This window comes from Sceloporus occidentalis, unplaced genomic scaffold, assembly GCF_023333645.1.
Source record: "Sceloporus occidentalis isolate IW3139 unplaced genomic scaffold, rSceOcc1.0.p SCAF_1, whole genome shotgun sequence".
NCBI classification, from domain to species: domain Eukaryota; kingdom Metazoa; phylum Chordata; class Lepidosauria; order Squamata; family Phrynosomatidae; genus Sceloporus; species Sceloporus occidentalis.
In genome coordinates, this window is record NW_028316981.1 from 153,508,193 (window position 1) to 153,532,760 (window position 24,568).

Sequence of the window (24,568 nt, forward strand, 5' to 3'; positions counted from 1 at the left end):
AGGAACTCAGTGGCATGCTTAGAATCCAGGAAAAAACAGGACAAACTGAGAGTATGGCAACCTATACAAATAACAATCAGGTCCTAAGCCAGCATTTGGGTGAAGGACCTGTGTCTCAAGAATATTACCAGTTACATATGTGTGTGTGTGGAAGGGGGATTGGTGGTCCACAACAGATGTTAAGATGAGTAATATCTTTGGAGCATTGTGGTATTCTGTCAGCTGGAAATAACTGCAGGTTATTCCTTTCTTTGCATTTGTAAATTTCTCCCTTAAGAGTCTCAGTAATCTGATTACTTCCTTTTCTAATGCTCATGTAAAAAGAAGGTGGAATTGAGGTGAAAAAACAATTTGTTGGAAAGGGTTAGGACAGTTGTCAGGATATTGGTCTAGACATGGTCCTGCCATGCTTAACTGCTGTTCTTGGGCATAAGTGTGTTAATGCGGGATGATGGGTTATACTATCTTCTTGGTGATGTTGGGAAAAGAAATTATTGTATATCTGTAGTGGCCTGGGATAAGGAGCAGATGTGTGGGGAGGAAATATATGCTCAAATACCAAGGATATTCTTTTGGGGAGCTGTTGTTTGGTGGGGGGTGGGGAGAGAAGGAGGGATGAGACCTGGGAAGACAGTATGTTTTGAGTTGTTGACAAATGGGATAAAAACTTGGTAACTGGTGAATAGTTTGAACTCTAAGTATATGGTATAACCTGGGAGGGGGGACCTTTCAGTTCTGACAACAACTATGTACTTGTATCTGCTTACAGAATAAAAACTTTTTTGAATCTGCTGAAGACTTGTTTTCCTGGAGTGGAGTTAGTTTGTACATTACAGCTATGCATTCAGGGCATAATCCAGCCATATGTGAACACCACTGGGAGAGATGTGCAGTCTACTAAACACATAATTTGTTTACTCAGAAGTAAGCTCCTTCTGAATTCAAAGAATCATAGAGTTGGAAGAGACCACAAGGGCCATCCAGTCCAATCTCCTGCCATGCAGGAAATCACAATCAAAGCATCCCCGACAGATGGTCATCCAGCCTCTGCTTAAAGACCTCCAAGAACAGCCCTTACTGTCAGGAAGTTCCTCCTAATGTTGAGGTTGAATCTCTGTTCCTGGAGCTTGCATCCATTGTTCTGGGTCCTGTTCTCTGGAGCAGCAGAAAACAAACTCGCTCCATCCTCAATGTTACACCCCTTCAAATATTTAAAGAGGGCTGTGATGTCACCCTCTAACCATCTCTTTCCCAGGCTAAATATGCCCAGCTCCCTAAGTCTTTCTTCATAAGGCATGGTTTCCAGACCCTTCACCATTTTAGTCACCCTCCTCTGGACATGCTTCAGTTTCTCAACATCCTTTTTGAATTGTGCTGCCCAGAACTGGATACAATAGTCCAGGTGGGGCCTGACCAAGGCAGAATGGAGTGGCACTATTACTTCCCTTGATCTAGCCCCTATTGATGCAGCCTAGAATCACACTGGCCTTTTTAGCTGCTGCATCACACTGTTGACTCATGTTCAATTTTTGGTATACTGTACTAGGATTCCTAGATCCCTTTCACATGTAATCTCATTCAGCCAAGTGTCCCCCATCCTATATCTATGCATTTCATTTTTTTTTTTTTTTTGCCCTAAGTACAGTACCTTACCTTTCTGTCTTGAAATTCATTTTGTTAGCTTTGGCCCAGCTTTCTAATCTATTAAGTTCATTTTGAATTTTCATCCTCTGGGGTATTAGCTACTCCTCCTAATTTGGTATCATCTGCAAATTTGATAAGCGTGCCCCCTATTCTTTCATCTAAGTCATTGATAAAGATGTTGAATAGCTCTGGGCCCCAGGACAGAACCCTGTGGGACCCCACTGGCCACTTCTCTTCAAGATAAAGAGGAGCCATTGCTGAGCACCTTTTGGATTTGGCTGGTGAACCAATTACAAATCCATTTACCAGTTGCCTTGCCAAACCACATTTTATTAGCTTGTTTGCAAGAATGCCATGGGGGACTTTGTTAATGGGCTCACTGAAATAATGATATGCAATATCCAGTGTTGGTAATTTTATCAAAAAAAGAGATCTGATTAGTCTGACATGACTTTTTTCTCAGAAACCCATGCTGACTTTTTGTGATTATGGTATTCCCTTCTAAATGTTCACAGACTCTCTGTTTAATGTTCTTCTCTAGAATTTTTCCTGGTATTGATGTCAAACTAACTGGATGATAATTGTCCAGTTAGGATACTTCCCCCCCCCTTTTTTTTTTTTTTTAAGATGGGGACAACATTTGCCCTCCTCCAGTCTGCTGAGACTTCTCCTGTTCTCCAGGAGTTCTCAAAGATTTTTGCCAAGGACTCTGAGATTACATTTGCCAGCTCTTTTAGTACCCTTGGATGTAGTTCATCTGGTCCCAGAGATTTAAATTAATTTAGATTACAAATGTATTCCTGTACTACGTTTTTACTTATTCTGTGCTGTTCATTGGTACTTATTCCATAGTAAGTGTACAGTGGACTGTAGCCATAATCACATATTTTAACTAGCCTATTAAATTCAAAGGCACTTCACCATGTCTGACAAAGGGTATGAAAGTTGCTACTTTTCAGCATTGCTGGATTGCCTCTTCCATCTACCTCAGCCAGCAAAGCCAATAGTGAAGGATCATGGAATTACGGTTCACACATTCACCATCCTTGGGCTGGAACAATTTATCAGATTCATGTTGTAAAAAACTTACCTGGTACATTGCTTGTTATACATTTGAAGATTAACAGCAATACATCCAAGCAGTATGAACACAGAAAGGGTACACCTACTTTGCCTTTAAAACAGTCACTGTGCTAAAGATATAAACTAGAACATAATCTTGTGTACTGTCATGAACTCTCTCTCTCTGCTCCCATTTTCTGTTCAGTAAATTAGAAAGCAATACTTTGCAACTAAATCATTATAGAATTATACTGCTAATGTTGCCAAATCAAACTTTCAGAAAATACGGGGCACACTAGAATGGGGTTTTACTGAAATAAGAAACATCCATTATTTTATATATATGTCCTCTAGAGAACTGAAGTCCTGGAATAAAGATGATCTCTTTAAAATGTCTGCCAAACCTAGCTGTTGTGAAAGAAAAATATATAATCATTTTAAAGCTCTTTCCATGCAAAAGCAATTTTTATTAGGGATTTTGTGCCAAAAGCTGTGACTTGACTGAGATCTACTCATATCTTGAAAATTCCAGAGGAGGCCTAAACCCTCCCTTTTGAGGGAAATATTGCAAACCTTGTGATTAAAAAAAAAGAAAGAAAAGAAAACACTTTGCTGTTTTAGTTTTTCTAAAAGTATGAACTTTGTACAGGAAGGCTGAAGGGGAGCCTAATGGCTTTTTAAACAGGGAATCCATAAAGGAGATTTTTAAAATTATAATGCCTCTAACAAAATATTGTTCTCATCATATCAAGGGTCTCCAATCTGATGGCACTGCGTTTATTCCAGAATTAAGCCATTGCAACTAACAGATGCAGAAATTTATTTCCACATTACAAAACAATGTAATGCATTTAGTAGTTTTCCCCACCTGAAGTCTGCTGAGGTTAAGTATGACCCACCTTACACTGCGTTCTGATAATCTAATGAATGAATTTATTCATTGCAGCTAATTGTGGAGGCATTGCCAACTCTGTAGCCCAGGTGTTGCATACCTTTCAACATTTCAGTGATGGAAACCATGACACATATGGCCAAGCAACATGAGAGTCTGCAAGCTACTTTTTCACTTTTAACTTAGTTTCCAGCAAGTAAAGTAAACTGATGACAAAGGGGTAAATGGGAGGGGGAAAGGAGAAACTGGGACATTTTAAGAGCAGTTGAAAAAGTGGGATAGCAAAGGCTCAATTAGGGCTGTCCCTGCCAAATTGCGACAGTCAGAGAGTATGAAGGAGGCAGTCTTACACCATTCAGATTATAGAACCTTTGCCCCAAATGCAATTGTCAGTCCTAGCTAGAGTAGACCCAGAGCAATGTGTAAAAGGGATAATGGTAAGTCATAGAATCATAAGAGTTGGAAAAGAGCACAAGAGCCATCCAATCCAAACCCCTGCCATGCAGGAAGACACAATCAGAGCAATCCCCCAAAATGGCCATGTAGCCGGTGTTTAAAAACCTCCACAGAAGGTGTCTCCACCACATTCTGAAGAGGATGCTCCACTGTCGAACAGCTCTTACTGTCAGGCAGTTCTTCCTAAACTTTGGTTAGAATGTCTTTTCCTGTAGTTTGAATCCATATATTAGTTCCACTGGCTTTACTCTAGAATTGGCTTTAGGCCTGTAATTCTACTTGCTACACCTCCCATGGCCCATACTAAAGAATTATGGGAACTTAAATCTAAAACATCTGGAAGATCAAGCATTCCCACCCCTCTCATAGGTGGCACTGTGTGTGCAGAGGAGCATTCAACCTTGACATGGCATTGTAACAGCACACTCCAGCAGCATGAAGCTTTTGTGAATGCACAATGGACCTTTTCCCACTGTTGTACATGATAGTCTTATGACTCCACCTTTACAGCCATTGTTGCATCCTATGAAATCTTTGGATTGGCTGAGAATTCTAAATGCCTCTTTCTAAACTACAGATTCCAGGATTCCATAGAAAGCAGGCATGGAAGTTCAAAGTGGAATCATAGTGTGAAAAGGTCCCTAGTTTACAGTAAGCAGAGGGCATTTTAGATTTGCAGAAGTGACATGTAGGCAGTTCAGCCATTTAATAGATTTGTAAATCAGACAAAATTCATTTTCAAATAAAATATACTGGCATTCCTAGTGCACAATGGTGAAACAACCTGTGTAAGATTGCAGTATTACCTTGGTCACCAAACCCTGGAGTGGGCTTGGAAGCAATGCACATCAAGTGACAATGTTACATATTGTATGTTATTTTTTAAAGGTAACAAGGACCTTTCTGTTAAATAACAGAAGAGGGGGTTGTTGTTTTAGATTATGTTTTTAACTTTTGTATATTTTATGTGATTTTCTTATTGGATATAGATGTTTTAATTGTTTTGAATTTTTTGCGATTTTAAATGTTTTTTTTATCTGTGAGCTGCCTTGGGTCCCTCCAGGGAGAAAGGTGGCATATAAATGAAATAAATAAATAAAGTAATTGTTAATAATGCTGATGTGTGTTTGTTTATGTGTATACCATGTAATGTTTTTCTGGGTAATTGGGGAGGAAATTCTGGCCAGCTTTTTCTATGCTGAATGGTCAAATTGGTGAGGAATAGAGCAGAGATCTCAGAGGCAAGGTGGTTAATGGAAAGCTTGTGCAGCCTAAATCGTTGGAGAGAGAAAAAAAGCCCTGAAGAAGAGTGGACATTGAAGGGAAATAGCAGTGACAAGAAGTGGAGGAAAGGGCTAATGAGCAAGAAGGGATGTGTCCACTCTGCAGAAATAAAGTAGTTTGACACCACTTTAACTGTCATGGCTCTATCCTACAGAAAGAGATCTGTCATTTGGTGAGGTATCAGAGGTCTCTGACAGACCAGGCTGAATACTTGTTGTTGTTGGCTGTTGTTAAGTGCATTCAAGTTGTTTCCGACTTATGGTGACTCTCAGGCAAAACTATCAAGGGGTTTTAATGGGAAGATTTGTTCAGCGGAGGTTTGCCATTGCCTTCCTCTGAGGCTGAGAGCATGTGACTTGCTCAAGGTCACCCAGTGGGTTTCATGGCTGAGCTGGGAATCAAACCCTGGTTTCCAGAGTCATAGTCCAACACTCAAACCTTACACCATGCTGGCAACGTCATCAAACTTCAAATCCCAGGGTTCTACAGGATGGAGCCATGACAGTTTCTGTTATATTTCTGTAGTGTAGTAGATCTGAATGAAGCAGGCAAGAAAAGAATGCTTAGAGAGTGTGAGACTCTAGGCAAGGAAGCCCATAGGTTCACTAGTGGGAAAAGCTGCTAAATCTCTTAGGGTTGCAAAGAATGTCCAGTACTGGTTTTTGGTGGAGCACAGCAACCTACCAGCCCAAAAGGAGAAACAGGGTACCAAAACAGAGAAATGTGGCTCTGGAGGAGGAGACCAAATGAAGGCATTGCTCCCCCAAAGAATAATTCTGCCACCAGAAACAGACTTTCAGGGAGTGAGTCACTGAAAATCATTCACATTCACACATTCTTTATTTGCTACCTTATATTTGCATTCCCTTCCCCACTATGTTTGCCCCTTTTCTTTGCATGCTTAATCTGCATTTCTAATTGTTTAACTGAAATTTTAAGTTCCTTAAATACTAGAAATGTGGCGATTGAGGGAAAATATGAAAGAGGAAGGCAGAATTACTATTAGGGGCAATGACCTCATTTTGCCATACTACCCATAGGTATAATCCTGGTGGAAAGTGATCCACAGAGCTGAATTTCACATGTTGATTAGTTACAAACAAGGTGTTCCTTGGATGCAAGCTTCTAGTTCATCCCAATGCCCAGTGGCATCACTAGGGTTGGCATCACTCAAAGCAGTAATGCATGATGATGATGATAATAATAATAATAATAATAATAATAATAATAATGTCACCTCCCCATTCACCTTCTCCCATACCACGCCTTGCAGAATCCTTAGTAATGTTTTTGAACTTTTATTCTTCATTAATCATAATTCCAGTATATCTCTAAATGTAATGGAAATAGTTGTGACGTAAACTACTACCAAATTAAAATTATACCTTTAAAGTACAATATTAAATGCACAGCCTAAATATATTTATGTGTACATAGTTTCATGTAGTCAAAGCAAACATTTGCTAAGATGTGATGCTTTCAAATAACAATTTAAAAGAATAAATTTATCCTTCTAATTTAAAATTTTAAAATTTAAAATAAAAAAAATCCCTAAGGCCTCTCCTTTCTCTTTCCTCATCCCATTAACTTAACCTCACCCCACTCGCACCATCTCCAGCAATTTAAAGGGACACAGTTGACCTCCACAGCCTATTTCTATTTTGGAAGCAGTGGTGTCACACACACACACCCCACACACACTGTGGGTGTCAACTGGTAGAGTCCACACTCCTCACACTCCCTTAAAGACACACCTGCCAATGCTCTCCTGCATTCTAGAGATTTAAGGCTCATCTCAGTTTTAACTAACCTGGGGCATCCCTTTCCTAAAAATAATGTAATATGTGCAGCAAGATTCTGTGTGATGTCCTATTCCTCTAGCCTGGGGAGCATTTAATCATCATAAAAATGGAAGAGGACCTTTTTAATTTGTTTTTTCTCCATTCATTGCTTTTGCCATTTCCAATAAACCACAAGACTACTGGGATGGTATCAGAAAGACTGGAATCCAAGCTTCTGGAGGCACTTAAACAAGAGCAAACAAAGTTGGAAGCAGAATCACCAAAGGCAAACATTCTTAGAAGAAGATCCAGGGAGCACCCGCAGAGGAATCAGGAGGGTTTCAATTTACACTAGCAATTCCTGGATTGGATCACATACATTAAGCTGGATTATTTACTGGAAACTCTCATGTTCTAAACAAGCAAACATCAGAAAGAAGGTAAACAAACAAAGTGCAGAAATTAAGGGTCAGCCTGGAAACTTGAAATTCTCTCAGTAACTCTAAAACTCTCCTGCCCTTAAAACTGAAATCACACCTTCGGCAACCCACACCCAAAAGGTTCATACACAGATGTATTATCTTCTCGCTAGTTTACAGATCTGGGGGGAAAGCTGGCTTTCACAAACAGATCATGATGATCGTTCAAGTCCTTGGACTGAGGCATTTGCTTCTAAAATACATTGCAAACCTTACAATACCACTGATCTCTGTTCTCAGTGTGTTTTCAGCTTCAGCTGAGTTTTGCAGTGCTGCTACGCAATTTACAATTCCCAATGTGCTCACTTGCATTTCAAATGCCCCTTCTTCTGCCACCTAAACAATGATCAGATAGTGGCATAAAAAGCATGGCAGAAGCTGAAAGGCCTGAGACATCCATAAGAAAGCAAACAATCTGGTATGTTGTGCAGTGGGGGTTGACAAGTAAAATCAGAAAAAGGAAGCCAGAAAAGAGACCACAGTGACCTAGCTACTCACTTCTCCCTCTCTCGCTTCTTAGATTTTATGCTTTACAAAACCATCTCTAGGGGAAAATAAATCACATTGATCCAGGATCAGTTTTGAGGCACTGGAAAAAGTTAATGTTTTGTATTTCCACTGCATTTCTTTCATCAATGCAGTCTGGGTTGACTCATTCATTTCCCCCCTCCACTCCCTCCTTAGCACCAAGTAGACTACCTGATAGTTTTGTTTCTGCTCTTATCACAGATAAGAAGATACAGCTCATTTGTCTACAACCACTGAGTAAGGTCTGCCAAATATTTACCAGCTCTTTTAGAATGCTGGAAATGTCACCTTTGCTGCACAATAAAAATTCATAGGGTTTAAATTTGGGGGTGGCGGGGGGGGGGAAGAGATGGGGAAGAGAAATTATCTGACCTTCTTCCCCAAAGGCACATTACAGACGGGCCAATGAGACGCCGTTGTTACATGCAAGGGGCGGTGCTTCCTGACGCACCTTGCCCCTCGCGTGTAACGAGTACGTCCAAATGGTGGCACCGCATACAGATGGGCGCTGCCATTTTGACGTCGCAGACGCGCAGCATCCGGACGTTGTGCGCCGGAAGTGGCGCTGTGAGTGCGCGCCTTGTGGCGCCTCTTCCAGGGCGCAGGAAGAAGCGCCATTTTGGCGCTTCTTTCTTGCTGCACCCGGTTCCCGGACGCAGCAACCGGCAGCGGTGTGAGACCGCCCGTTTTGGGCGGTCTGTAACGCGCCAAAGTCAACAATTTCATTGTGTGTAACTGTTGTTGAATGTGATGACTGAATAAAGTTTTGATGGGAAGATGATTGAAAGCAGAACTTGGGAAAAGGTTTTAGACTACAAGTGCCAGAATCCTCCATTTTGCTTGGCCACTGGTCATGTTAGCTGAAGAACCAAGAACTTGCAGACCTCAAAATTAACCTTTTCAATGTCTGAAAAAAAGTGATGTCAAGTTGAAAAGAAACAAAAGTAAACCAAAGCTACTCTATAGGAACAGTTGGCAAATGGCAATGAAAAGTGCAATCCTTACAGAAGGAAGAGCTGCTTCAAGTGCTAATGGAATTCCACTAGTTTGGAAAAACAGTAAATTTTACCAACTTCAGTGAATAGGGGAAAATCACCTTGGCAGCAGCCCTATGATTGCCAGGCAGTTTAACCCAAGCTGATCTATTAATAGTCCATCTAGCCAAAACCTGCCCACCAGTCACATTGTATATTGTGGCCTGCCAGGTGCTTAACATGAAGCTGGCTTTGTGAAGTCTTAGGCATGATGAAGACAGCAAAAAGAGGCGTTATGGGGTTCCTGGAGGGCTATCCTGCCCACATGAGTTGCACTGCACTCTCTTAGACTTATAATTTGCATAGGTCCAATTTAGTACATTCATCTATGGTTTACAGCATATGGTCCTTCACTAGGTAATCTTTTCTAAATGTTTGTTCAAGCAAAGCTGCTAAGAAATCACCAAGATTTAAATCCACATCTCTAGAACTTTGGTTTGAATATGATACTGCATATTCTTGTGATGAGAATCTCCCCTCTGCTGAGTTAACTGATTGTCAATTTATGTCAGCCTAGATTGGCTCTGCATCCTATCATCCCTGATATGTTTGTTCATTTATTTATTGGTAAACACCCCATAGGATCTCTCACTAAATAAACACATGTGTCTAGGATAGATGGTGGGGGAAAATGATTCTCCAGAATTTGTTGGTCTACAATTCCTATTATCCCCAATCATACACCATACTGGTTAAGCTGATAGGAGCTGGATCCCAATAACAACTGGGGAACTGCACATTCTCCATCGCAGAGCATAAAGAAATATAATATGTGAAGTGGAGGATTGCAGATCCACTCTGGCAATGACAATTCCAGTCATCCTGGAAGCTTTTTTTTTTTTAAAACCATAGTCACAGGAAATATTCATGATAGCTCTGATCCCATACCCTCTAATATTTTACAGGGGAAAATGAGGATACATGTGGCCAATCAACATCGGAGTATGGTCAACATGGCAAAAGTTATCCATCAAAAAGAACAAATAAGTGAGGGGAGACTGCAAGAGATTGCTTTTGCCTGAGTCTACTAGTCTCCTCTCATATCCTCACTGCTGAGTAAACTGAGTGCAAAATATTTTTGCACTTTGAACTCAGTTGGCAGCAACTGAAGTAAGCTGGTGACAAAGGGGGAAAGTGGAAGGAGGAGAGAGAGAAACTGGAACATTTTAAAGCACTATAAAATTGTTATACATTGGGCCCTTGGAATCCACTGTGGTTTGGTTCCAGGACTCCTTGCAAATAACAAAATCTGTGGATACTCAAATTTCATTAAATACAATGGCACAGTGAAATGGTGTCTGTTAAACTAAATGGCAAAATCAAGGTTTGCTTATTGGATGTATGTATGTGTTGAAAATATATATAGTATTTTCAAGCCATGAATGATTGAATACATGGATTTAAAAAATAAGTGACTACAGAGGGTCAACTATAGTTATGTAAGGTATACAATCCTTGCGACTAACAAACTAGTCAGTTTCCATTAGGATATTAGATTTTATGGTGGGTATTCCACAAATCCCACCCTCAATACTATGGCTCGGTACACACCACCAGGATGCGATGTCTTGGCGGTGATAGTAGGGCTCAGGGCCACGCACCAACCACATGGTCCCGAGCCCTACTACGTGTGGGCAGCGCACTGTTGCTCAGGGACCTGTGTAATTTGTCCAGCTCAAAAAAAGGCACATCTCAACTCATGCTGCCCTTCACACTTCCAGAAAACAGGCCCAGCCATTTCTATTTCTTTGACCCAGAATTCATTGCTAGATGTGATCTAATGCTTGCTATACTCAGGAGTGACTATAGTACTTTATTCAGACTGCAAATCTCCATTTCAAACATGCATTAAACTGCAGGTTTCACGGCCACATCTGGCCAATTGAGGAAGGGGGCTTTCCCTCTCAATCCCTGAATTTTTAAAACCAGCTTGCCTAATGAAAAATCCTGTAGAACTTGAAAGCTTGCACACTTTTGTTGCATTCCAGTTGGTCCTAATAAATTTACCCAACTATTGATTTTGTATGCACCTGGCATGCTTCTATAGTTTCTTCTCCTTCTTTGTTGTTGATTCCTGTTTGCTTTGCTTTAGTTGTAGCAACTTCACAGTACATTTCTTTATGTAAAGCAGGTACAGGGAAACTGCAACCCATGGGGTGCATACAGCTCCCAGATACTAAATTGTCTGGTTTTAAGTGACATGGGCTTAAATATATATTTTACTCTTTAAGATTATTGTTATTAAGCATTCTCTTAAATTGATTTTATTGTACACTGCCCTGAGATTTCCAGATATAGGCTTTATGGGGTTCCATAAATTTCCATAAATAAAGCAAATGAAATATGTGTACTCCAGGCCCTTCCCAGCACATCACACCAGTAAACATTCTGTATTTTATTATGGGGAAAATGGTGTCCCCATGGCAAAAAAGAGCTAAATTGTACTCCTGTAAGTATTTTTTTTTAGATTCTTGGCTTTTTTTTTTTTTTTTTTAGAATCTCACACAATAACCCACCATTCCAATGTGCAAGTACACCTATTCCATTTTAGAAATGAAACACTAGCAATAAGACCTTAAACATATTCATCCAGAACAAAGCATTGTTCCACTCAACATACCTTGTGTGTATGTATATGCCTTCAAGTTACATGTCAACTTATGGCGACCCAATAAATTTTAAAGGGTTTTCTTAGGCATTCAGAGGTGGCTTTGCCAGTTTTTTCCTTCAAAATATAGCATGCAGCACCTTGTATTCCTTGGTTGTCTCCCATCTAAGCACTAACCAGGGCTGAACCTGCTTAGCTTCTAAGATCAGACAGGATCTGGTGACTTTAGGGTGTTTAAGTCTTTCAACATATTTTACTCGTAGATAAAACCTAGGTTAGGCATTCTTCAGTGAAGCTTACTCCCAAGTAACACAGTGGGACTTGTTTGACTAGGACACAGGATTAGAACTGGTCTCTGAAATTTCCAGTGTTTTCTGATACAGGACTGGGAAATCTGTAGCCCTCCGAGCATTGTTGTATTCCAACTCCCATAGATTATGGTGATGAGAGATGTAGTCCAATACCATCTGGAAGGCCATAGGTTCTCCAGTTTTTGTCTAATATCTGGATTCTGGTGCTCACAATTCTGCTGGATACTGCTGGTGAGTGAAGCACACCAACAACAAACTAGCTTATGGCAACTCCATTCCTGAGGGCATATAGCATTGAGTGATATAAAGACTCTAACACTGAGAAAGCAGGAGAACTATAACATTATATATTTAGATTTTCTTCTTATTTTATCCCAAGAACTGATGTTGAGTTATGCTTCACTCTTATCTCAAATAAAGAAGGAATCCCACCTTGTATGAGATAGGCAGGATTCTTTATCTGAGACAGGGAAAACAAGGGCTTAGGTCAGGAATCTGTTTAAGTAGTGCAGGAATGACAAGGTAGAAGAACACGTTTGTAAACCAGGCCAGCTAGGCCTGGAGCAACATTTCCTAATCATTTATACTAGTGCAGAGCATGGAATGTTTCTTTTTTAAATAGCATTTGCTACTTACAATATGTTAGAAAGGAGCTGGACACTGTTACTAGCTATTTGAGACACACTGGTACACTTGTAAGTACAGAATTGGCCTAAAAAATAGTCAAAATTCCCCCACAAGCAACATTTTAGGGTTTGCAAGTGGACATTATTCATTTCCACTTCCCAAAATGAGCATCATTATGCTTATTAACTCTCAGAAATAATGCACAAAATAACATGATTATTTGTAACATGTTAATTCCAGACATTGCTTCAGAAAACAAATCCAATATAATGTTGGCCAATTGCTCCAGCCTTTTAACTCTTTTTGACTGTTTGTGGTATTTCCTTCTGTCTCACCAACATCAAAGCCATCAGTAAAGATTATATGTTTTTAATTATACTGCAATAATTTAAATTTGTAAGCCACCTTGAGTCCCAATCTTGGGGGGTGGGGGGTGGGATATAAAAAAAGATAATAAAAAACTGTAGTAGTAGTAGTAGTAGTAGTAGTTTCCAACTGGACACAATTGTCCTTGTCAAGTAAGAATGCCCTGTTAGCCAACTGCCTGTACAGGAGAATGCAAAGCACAGTGAGAAAGGGAGGATTTCGTTTCCGATAACAGTTTGCTTTCCTTTCAAATATGTGTTGAAAAGAAAATATAAATATGGTACTTTTCAAACTGCATTGTGCACAGGCTCTTAGACACTGTAAATCAGATTCTCCATGTGCCATGTGGGTGTGCCCAGAAAGGTGCCCAGCTTGCCTGTACTCCATGAAGAAGTTTGCTGCTGACTGAATTGCTGCTGACAGAGCATGAGAGACTTGGCAGATTTTCAGCTGGCTCCTCGTTCTGTGTTTTGAACAGCAGCTTGACGTGCAGACATTTGCCACTGATAATATTTCTCTCTGGGCTGTGGAAAGCTTTCACCTGCTGAGTTCTGCACATCACGTTGTTGTTTAAGTCACAAGAACAAACCAGACGGGCTTTTCCCCAGTCATTTGGCAACCTTACTGACCAGCCCCAGCTGAGCTGCTCATCTCTCTGTCATTAAAGGATTAGAGATAAAGGCCTTCACATCAAAGGACATGAGTTTCTACCATGTTCACACCACAAAATGTGTGATATTTTAAGTAGATATCTGGAGGCCCTCTTGATGTTCTTGAACTGGAACTCCCATGATCCCCCAAGACTAGGGCTGATGGCAGGTGCAGTCCAAAAACATCTGGAGAGATACATCTTTCCAGCCTCAGTTTAACAAAGACCTGGTGAAAGGAAACATCTTCTTTTCTAAGTATCACAACAGGATGGGTTGAAAGGGATAACTCTTATTTACACAACTTATTAGCATAATCTATACAACTGCAGCAGTGAAGACAACTTCCTTTTCTACATGCCCCATGGCTTCTCCACAGCTAACAGGACTTTCCCTCAAGTAGCCAGCCACCTGTGCTACATCAAACTGTTCTCGAAACTCCCCTTTAAGAAGCCCAGCAAGCTTCAAAAGAGTCCTGTATGACTCAAAAGCTTACCCTTTGTCCTTTAAAAGGGACCTTAAAGGACGAATGTTTTTTAGTCAGACAGAGCTCAAACAAGCCTCCCAGGATGGCTCCACATTTTACAAGTGAGCCAGAATTGCTGCAAAAATGATGGCGTCATGCTAATCTTTCTCACAGCAAATATATAAATGGAGAACAACATGCCCAGACAGGCATCCTTACAAACAGATCTGGGAACCCTAGCCCAAGCTGCTGTTTTTTCTCTCATAAAGCACAAAGTTGCTCCACAGTCATCTCTATACCAATTATGTGTTTTGCTGCAGTAAACACATGAGGTAAGGAGACAAGGAGCTGCCTGAGACCAATCCAGACTATCTGTCCATCTAGCTCCACACTGTCTGCTCTGAATCACAGCAGTTCACTAGGCTTTCAGGCAGACACGGCCTTTCCTATCACCTGATCCTTGTAACAGGAGATGCTGGGCATTAAATCTGGAACCTTCTGCATGCAAAATTATGTTCTCTGTGCTACAGTCCCTCCTAAGTGTATGTTTCCAAACACCATGTGACACATGAATGGTATCTACTGGGGGTCACGATGGGCCATGGTTCCTCAGCATAGCTTCAGCATGTGTTTTGGAAGTTCTCTTCTCTCTTTCAAAGTTTGCAGGCCACAGTGGCAAACTCTGTGGCTGCATAAAGCTCATTGTATGTTTACAGATCTCCTCCAGCAGAGCTGGCATTCTTTCCTCATGTACATTTTGCTGAGCAGGAAAAGTGGTCTCTTTTGTGCAGACCGTTGCAAGCCATGCAAATAAAGAAGTCTGTGAGATTATATGGCACAGCATTCTCTCTCTGACACTTATACACACACCATGATATAACAGTCCTTTAAAAATATATTGGGGTACTTTACTTACTCTTGGAAATGCCAAAATGTTGCAAGAATTTAACATATACCAAAGAGAATTACAGTATCTCTCTCCCAAAGAATCTACTTTTTAAAACTATTTCAAGAGATTTCTCCTTTTTAAAATTAACTAAGCCAGTGAAGTATCTCTACCTCTGTTAAATATCCCAAAGACTAAAAAGAAACATCACAGGCAATCCTAGCATATTTGTTAGTTTATGGATTATAATTAATTTTAGTTTTTAGTTTATTTTATTTTCAGCCTCTGCAAGCCACCTTCCATGCCACAGTAAGAGAAAGGCAGTTTATTAATTAAATAAATGATTATTTTTAGTTCAGTTTCATTTTCACATTATTTTTAGTGCGTTAGTTTATGGATTCCAGGATGTTTATGTGAATCAGCCCTTTGAAGGTTTACAATCAGCATTAATAATAAGGTTGTCATTTTACTCTGATCCCCCCCCCCCCCCACACACACACAACCATGTATATTGCACATTTACATCTCAGGCTTGATGTATCAATGCATATGAAGAAGCGGACTGGAACCAATGAAAACTCATACTAAAATCTGTTAATCTTAAAAGTTCCACAAGACTACTTTTCCTCCATTGCCAAAACATACCAACACAACTATCTCTTTGAAAACTGAAACAAAATGACAGTTCCTATCCCAAAAGACTGAAGCTCAAACATATTGCTGAGAATGGAATGGTGGGAAAGCAATGAAATTTGGATTTGGTAAAAGGTGCCCTTATCTTTTGAAGCAGAAATCTGTCCTACTCATCTAACATTTTTGGCTCCTCTGCCTTCCATCAACCCCACTCCCACCAGACTCCAGGAAAAGATTTAACGTGAAATCAATAGAAGGCAAAAGTTGCCAGGCCTGGCCTGGGATTCTGACATGAACAGGCAGCATGGAGCAGAGACAGTATTCTCCTTGCCTGTGTCTTGTTTGTTACTGATCTCATGCAAGCTGCTCTGGGAGCCTTTTCAGCTGAATGGTCAGATTCAGATAAAAACATTTTAAATCAGTGGTACACACTTTTTACCCTTGGGACCCTCCTTTACATCTACATGTGGGTGCTGCCCAACATGTAGTATATGAACAAAAATATGAGAGTGTATTTCATTCACACATTCATGTATATTCATGTATATTTATATTTTAACATTTTATAAGGAAGTAGTATTGTTCAAATTAAACAGTTTTATTTAAGTAAATTTAATATTTAACTCCACACATTTGTAAATTTTACACATAGTGTAAAAAACTTTAGGAAGAGGAGGGATCAGGGCCTCCACATTTTCCACCTCACTTAAGCAACTCTCACACTCTCCCTGGGGGTCCCACCCCATTGTTTGAGATGCATCATTTTAAATGAACAAACAGTGAAATAAAAGGTACTTTCTAACTTCTGTGGGACCAAAGCTAAAAGGAGTAAGTGTAAATAAAGGGTAGCTGCCATGAGAATGGCTCCTGTATCCCATGCATAGTTTTTTTTATTCCTCTTCTTTGAAGTATATTCCTAATAGAGTGTGTGTGTGTGTGTGTGTACACACACACAAACATGCTTGCAAATCTAGTAGGAGAACTGGTACAGGGATAGTGTTAAAGGTGCAACTCCATTAGCCCTAGCCACCAAAACCAATAGTAACTGATGATGGGAACTGCAGTCCTAACAACATTGAGAGGGTAACCTATCCCCCACTTCTGCTCCAGAATAGGCATGAAGTTCCACCCCTCCCAGTGAATTCACTGCCGTACAGTGCTTATATTCCTGCCCCTTTACAGCAGAAACAATGTGTGGGGGTGCCAATATCCCTCCCTTCAGTGTAGCAGTTGAGCTAATAATTTGGAGTTGAAAATAAAGTGGAGTGGGAAAGTGCTCCTTTCTTAGCACCTTAGTTATTTTAAAGTTTGACACAGGCAGCTTGGTGGAAGGGAACAGAGAACAAGACCTCTCTTCCTTCGGTTGCTGGATTCCTGGAATCACCTTCAGGAAAGGCCTTTTTCCACATACAAATCACAACTAAAACATACACAGAAATCTGGAAATCGAAAGCAACCCAAAGCATGCTTGCTTAAAAGCCAACTCTACCAAACCCAACATAACTTGCTTCACAGAAAACAATTAAGTTGGTAGCTTTACAGTGGTTTTTCTTTCAAACATCTAACAAACTTCTAAGACAAAGTGCACTCAGCTCCTAGAAATACACTTTTCGCTTTCTGTACCCCTCTATTTTCTGTGCCCAAGAGAGAGAGAGACAAAGAGAGTTGTGGATATATAGATATCAATATTAACTTCGATCACTGAAGTTTAACATCTGAGTAGACATGAATAAGACTGTACTGTTCATCATAGACTTCCTGTGTCATTTTTACCTTGGCCAGTCTTTCTCTTCCAAAATTAGCAGATCTCTATGCATGCATTGCAGTGGCCCATTCACACTACACAATGATAGTGCTATGATTCTACTTTAACTGCCATGATTCTGTCCTAAGGAATCCTGGGACTGGCAGTAGATGGAGGGGCATTTAGAATTCTGTCAGGGAGCTCCTCTAGTCCCTCACCAAACTACAGATCCCAAGATTCCATAGGATGTAACCGTGACAAACTATAGCACTATATTTGTATAGTGTGAATGGGGCCTGTTTTCAGAGTACATATGGACTGATGTAACCAAATTCACATTTACATTTGATTATAGCAGAAACTTAAAACTTGTATACTGTATACTGTGTACTTTATCATTATCTTATTTATAGTTTTTTGTGGGTTTTTCGGGCTATGTGGCCATGTTCTATAAGTGTTTATTCCTGATGTTTCTCCGGCATCTGTGGCTGGCATCTTCAGAGATGCCAACCACAGATGCGGGCGAAACGTCAGGAATAAACTCTTATAGAACATGGCCACATAGCCCGAAAAACCCACAAAAAACTATGGATGCCGGCCATGAAAGCCTTTGACTTCACATTATCTTATTTGTTTGGTGGGGGGACAATATCGGAGCTTGGAAAAGTTACCTTTTGGACATTAATTCCAAGAATCTCCAGTTGGCTGGGTGATTCTAGGAGCTATAGTCTTAAAAAGTAAACTTTCCAACTTACGATCACCAAAATAAATGGTACCTCTGAGGAGACACCTTTTCTCTTTCATAACTGCAATACAAGCAGAACTGATGTCTCACCTACGAAGGTTTAAGTACTCTTTTCCTAGCACCCTAGGTCCAAAACACACTGCAGAAATAATCCAGTTTTCAACCACTTTAACTGCCCTGGCTCAATGCTAGGGAATTCTGAGAACTGTAGTTTTGTGAGACATTTTGTCTTCTCTGTCAGAGAGCTCTAGTGCCACACAAACCTCAGTTCCCAGGATTCCCTAGCACTGAGCCAGAGCAGTTAAAATGGTCACAAACTAGACTATTTCTGCAGTGTGTTTGGGACTTAGTTAACTCTGATGGAAATCAGAGCCTGAAAGAATATTTTAAAGTTTGACACAGGCAGCGTGGTGGTAATCAAACACGCTGCAGTAGTTGAGTTAGATTGCTTTGATAAACCACAAATTCCTAGAGATCTAAAGAGAAATTTAGAATAGCAAATTTGGAGGCCATTGGGACAAAAGTGTCACCAGTGATGATGCTTCCTCCTCCTCGCTTCCCAACCCTTGCTGGGTTTCAGTTTGCACATCTGCTTCATGCATGTGTTCAGGGAAAGGGGAGCAAGAGAAACAGGTTATTTTTTTAAAGTTGAAATCACTTTTTTTGTTGACAAAGCTACCCTGCTATTTTTGACAGCCCAGTAACTGTCATTGCCCTGCTGAGTGCACATAAAGAAAAGGCTGGGGCTGATGAATGGAAACAGTCTTTCATACACATTGGAATGTATCTGTGTGTAGGCCCTGTTAGAGTCCCCTTTTGAAAGGAGATGCATGCAGTAGGCAGTGAGTGGTCTTATTTACACTCACTGCTAACAAGTACTAGTTCAGTTAGAGCTATTATATCATGAAAGTATATTAACGCTTCTTTGACAGATGGTTTGTTGAAATTAGTAGAAATTAATAGAACCCCCCTCTAAACAAATCTTGCCAAGAAAACTCTATGATAGGTTTGTCTTAACGTTGCTGTAACAGCTTGAAGGCATATAACAATAACAACTTCCATGAAATAATTTAGGTTTGGGGTATTAAATCTAGGTTTCTATCTTGCTTTGGCATTGAGGAGGTCTAGGTTTTGGAATATTAATTGCATTTTTACTCTTTCTTTTTAATACATTTTCTCACTGCCACTGCACTCTAGTATGTCCAAAATAGCTAAAACAGGAGATATAAAACTAGATACATCAAATAAAAAGTCAACTTGGAGTTAATATTTTATGCTTGGACTTCCATTTCTGGAGAAAAACATATCTAAACTAAGAAAGATCTATGTAATCTGCATTGCAGAAATAATACAGTTTGATACCATTTTAACTGCCAAGGTTCAGTGCTCTGGAATTCTGGGATTTGTAAGTTTTGTGAGACATTTAGTCTTCTATGTCAGTGGGCTCTGGTAACACAACAAACTACAAATCCCAGGATTCCATAGCACTGAGCCATGGCAGTTAAAGCAGTGTCAAACTGCATTATTTCTGCAGTGCTGATGAGATTAAGTTTTCTTCTTCTTCTTTACTAAATAGAAGTAATTGCACAATCTTCTCTCCCCCTCCCCTCTGTATGTGTGTGCATGTGCGCGCACATGTTCAATAGAGCTTGCTCCTTAGTAAGTGGAACCTGGAATTAATTCACAATGTACAATCCAATGAGACATTCATTTGAGTTTACATGGGAGTGGGAATGATGTACTGCATTACCTAGAAGCCTTAGCCAATACTGTATAACCATTTGCAAGGAATGCTGGGAGTTCCAGTTCTACAAGGTCTGGAACACTGCAATATTTTTATCCCTGAGTAGACCGGACTGCCAAAATATGAGTTTACATTAGGAGTTTAGTCCTAAATTCAGTAGGCCTTATTACCATGTATATGTACACAGCATTATGTCTTATATAGTTCTGTGGAAGAAAGTGTAAAGAACACAACAGGCCTTGTTAACCATACACAAGACCACTTTGCATGACTGTAATTCGGTGTATGCTTGGTAGAGAATACAATCAAGTCCCGTCAAATAAAGTGGATTCATGTTATGTTATTGTAGGGAAGCACAGAGCCGCTTGTTAGAAACTACTCAGAAGCTTGAAAACGAGTTTAGATATATAGGTTGACTCTCCCCTATCCAGAATTTCAAAATCTGAAATATTCCAAAATCTATCACATGGGTGACTATGATAGTGACACTTTTGCTTTCTGACGGTTCAGTAAAACCTTTGTTTCATATATATTATATATAAAACACCATCAGGCTATGTGTATAAGTGTATAAGAAACATAAATTACTTTCATTTAGACTTGGGTCCCATCTCCAAGATATCTCATTATGTATATGCAAATATTCCAAAATCCCCCAAAAACCCACTTCTGGCCCCAAGCGTTTCGGATAAAGAGACTCAACTTGTATGGTAAAGTATATTACACATACTTTTCTGTATATGCATGTGACAATTGTTCAAAACCATGTGAAATTATTGACCTGAAAAAATAGTACTAGAAAACTTATATTTAATATATAAATATATAATATATAAAAATGTAATACACGTGAGCTGCCTTGGGTCCCTTTCTGGGAGAAAGGCAGCATAGAAATTAATTAATTAATTAATTAATTAAAAATACTGATAATTATGTTTTTAGGTTTCTCTTTCTTAGTGGAGGCTCTCTGAAAAGTATAAATGTAAAACTAAGCCCTATAGAAAAATAACATACTGTATGGAGAGATAACCTGGTTTGGCACCACTCTAAGTGCCCTGGCTCAAGGCTATGGAATTCTGGGAGTTGGAGTTTGTTGTGGGGCCCAGAGTGATTGAACAAAAAAACTTTTTACAAACTCAATTGCAATAATTTAATTTATTAAGCCCACTCTGCCTATAATAACATTTTCTCCTTAACTGTGTGGTTGTTTTTTTAATGATGTGATATTTACCTTATGATACATATAACTGGAATCGATTTATGCATAAAGGACAAGTAAAGATCAACCCTAAAGTTAAGTTTTAAAAAGCAAAGAGGGATTTTATTTTGTTGGCGAAACGGGGGGTGGGTCGAATATAGCTACTGCTGTCTATCAGCTGATGGATACAAGTCCGATCTGTTGCGTAATCTGAACACAGAGTTCAGAGACACAGCTCTTCTAGGGAAAAGGCCGCGAGGTTTTCATTTCTCCCAACGAAATAGGAAAATGGAAAGTGGTCAGAGGTTGATTTCAAAGAAATCTTTAAATCTTTAAACCATTTGAGTGCTTTGAGTCCCCAGCTACCTACCCTCCACCGTCTTGAAGATTTATGTGGAAAAGCACAAGCTGTAACGCAGTTATGTGTCATGGGACATCTGACTAGTATACCATAAAGTCCACATTAGTTATGGCAGGAATAGCTAATCATACTGATTTACAGCTTTTCCTTCGGGGTTGAAAACTGAGAAGACTACTCAAAGATGGCATCCTTTTGCACTTGGGAGTAAGCCCCACTGGTTTAACTTCTGAGTAATATTCATAGGCCGCACGGATATTATTCCTCCCTCCCCGGCAATAATGAATACTACTTTTTAGCGAAAGGATTTTCCAAACTGCGTGCGATACAAAAATGTACACACACCAAAAAGAGTGGGAAACGTCGCCGTTGTTAAAAATACAGGTTGCATTTTTAAAAAAAGTTACTTAACACTAGTAACAAAAACGACAAGATGCGTCTTTTGAAAGAAATACATATAATCATACAATATTAGCCGTTTGTTGCTGTTGTTTTAAATGGCACGTTATGCGTACGTGATCCACTACATAAGCAGACATGTGAAATGTTATATAGTGGTACAGAGGGTTTATGGCGGCCCTCGCATTGCGAGAGGAAAAGTGCAAACCACCCGTCGACAGTGATTAAAAGAAAATATAACCCACACAGCTGCATATGGGTGTATCATACGCAGTTATTTGTTACCCCTTCATTATGTTGAATATGAAGAAAGATAAAAGGGAAAAGGGAGTGGGGAAACATGAGAAAAATTAAGATATGGGGCCTTGAGTCAGGTTTACTTAGCATGACTTGCACATTTGGGAGCGTCCATACCTTGCGCATGGACGCAGCGGGGAAATCAGTTTTACCATGTTTTTCTCTTTTAAAAAAACTTTAAAAAATAACAGTGTAATTCTGAAGTGATAAAGGCATTTAGAGGACAGAGAAGTGTGCTAACCTCCAACTTTTAAAGCGATTAAAAAAGAGAGAGAGAGAGAGAGAGAGAGAATCGAGAGGTCCAGGAATGAGGGGGATGTAATGTATGGCAACTGGCCCTCTTTCCATCCAGACATGAAGCAAGGAAAGTGGGAGGCTCCTCCAGCTGCCACGCGCGTTTCTGGTCCCTTTTCTTCGCGGAGCGGCGCCCAGGGAAAGTCATAGGGGCCGGGAACTGGGACTTTGTAGGCCAGTTGAAGGCACAAACTTCTCATCTCGCCCGCAAAGACCCAGCCCCAAACCCCCCACAAGAAGGACGGCCGCCAGGAACTGCTTCAGGGGATACAAAGTCGGAAGGATTTCACAGGCTGTGTCCACATTGTAGCAGTATCCCGGTTTGGCTCCGCTTTAACTCTCTGTCTGGCTCTTTGCTATGGAATTCTGGGAGTTGGAGTTTGTTGTGGGGCCTCACAACAAACTCCAACTCCCAGAATTCCATAGCAAAGAGCCAGGGCAGTTAAAGCAGTCTCAACCCGGATTATACGTCTTCGGTGTGCGTTCTGGACCTCTGGCATCCAAACTAGGCGGCTTTGGGGGGCGTGGGCGGTTCGCTTGTTTTCCCATCCAGAGGCCCGACACGTGTCGGGGTGCCTTGACCACAGGGATCCCGTCGGAACACGGGTTTTCGTGGCGGCTTTCGAAAGGAAGACCCCTCTCTCTTTCTCTTCCTTCCGAGATACCTTCCCTGCGCGTACTTGGCCCTTCCGACAACGCCTGAGCTATGGAAGGTGGTCAAAAGCGAGTTCATTCCGCGACAAACCCGGTTGAAAGTGAACGCGCGCCTGCCCCAGTTCCCTCTGACATTAATATCGCGAAGTGGACACGCGGGGAGTGAAACTGACCAGTCTTCCAAGAGAAATAATAATGATGATGATGATAATAATACTAACTACTTCAGCCCAGGCAAGCCACGCGTGCGTAGTACAGCCCTTCTCCCCCCCCCCCCCCCGACAGCCTTCCTTCTTACCTTCTGTCAAGGGGTCCAGCAAACGAAGCGGCTTCTCGGTTGGGACGCGGTCGGGGGTGAAAAAAGCCTAAAGAGGGGGAGGCAGATTGGGGTAAGAGCCCAATAGAGATCTATATGGCTTTCCAAAGCCTGGTGGGTGTTGTGGGGACACACTCTTCCCGCGTGTTAATAAAGGGCGGGGAAGCAGGAGAAGAAGGAGAAGGAGAAAAAGGAGGAGAAGGGGGAGACCTGTCCAGAAGTGCATGAAAAAGGGAGGGGGGCCAAGGGGCGTGGGAGTGGCATCCCAGGGAAGCGGGGCCCTTGGGGTGGGCTGGGGAGAGGTCCCTTCTTTCTGGCGTGACTCCGGTTCCAAGGCTCCTCCAACTTGCGGCGGCGGCGGCGGCGAGGAAGGCTCCCTGGAAAGTTTGCTGCGTGGTGTGCCCAGGTGCCAGGGACCCCCCTCCTGGGCACCCGGCTGGCCCTTCTGCTGTGGCTCCTGGCCCTTCGCTGCTCCCTTCGCCTTGGCTGCTGCTGCTGCTGCTGCTGCTTCTCCTGCTCCTGCTGCCTGTTTAAGGAAGCACCCGCCGGGTCCCCACCCACTGAAGTTTTAGACTCCGATGGTGCAATTTTCGCTTGGCAGATTTACAGGGCAGAAAGAGAGAGAGAGACGCCATCCCAAATAATGGAGCGCCTCCCCACCCCTCCCTCCCCCCTCCAGAAAAAGGCACCACGGATTCCTTTTTGCTTCCCTTCCTCTTCCACCTTGGAAGATCCATCGCCTTGCAACCCCTTTCCTTCCTGCCTTCTGCAGATCTTGACACCATCTTCGCCTTTCCAGGATTCTCTTTTCTCTTCTCTCTCCCCCTCCCTTGCTTTGCTGCCATCTGAGCATTCAGATGAGGCTTCTTCTTCTTCTTCTTCTTCTTCTTCTTTGGATTTTTCCTTGCTCCCTTTCCTTGGCAAGGAAGGGAAGAGATGGCCCTCTAGCGTTGCAACCGGAGAGTGGGAAAGAGAGCCAATAATAATAATAATAATAATAATAATAATAATAATAATATAGTATATTATATATAATGTAATATAATAATAATTAATAATAATAATATGTGCGTGTGTGTGTGTGTATTATAAAAAGGGGGTGCATTCATTCCCTG

At 41.0% G+C, this 24,568-nt stretch overlaps 1 long non-coding RNA gene across 3 annotated transcripts in view; it reads right to left on the bottom strand.

Annotated features, from left to right (window-relative positions):
- LOC149322458 (uncharacterized) overlaps positions 1 to 24,101 on the bottom strand; it is a 65,250-nt gene extending 41,149 nt beyond the window's left edge. For all 3 annotated transcript variants that reach the window (XR_016271801.1, XR_016271800.1, XR_016271799.1), the window contains exon 1: positions 23,436 to 24,101. This is a non-coding gene — a long non-coding RNA (uncharacterized LOC149322458). The remainder of the gene's footprint in view (positions 1 to 23,435) is intronic.
- Positions 24,102 to 24,568: the final 467 nt, after the last annotated feature.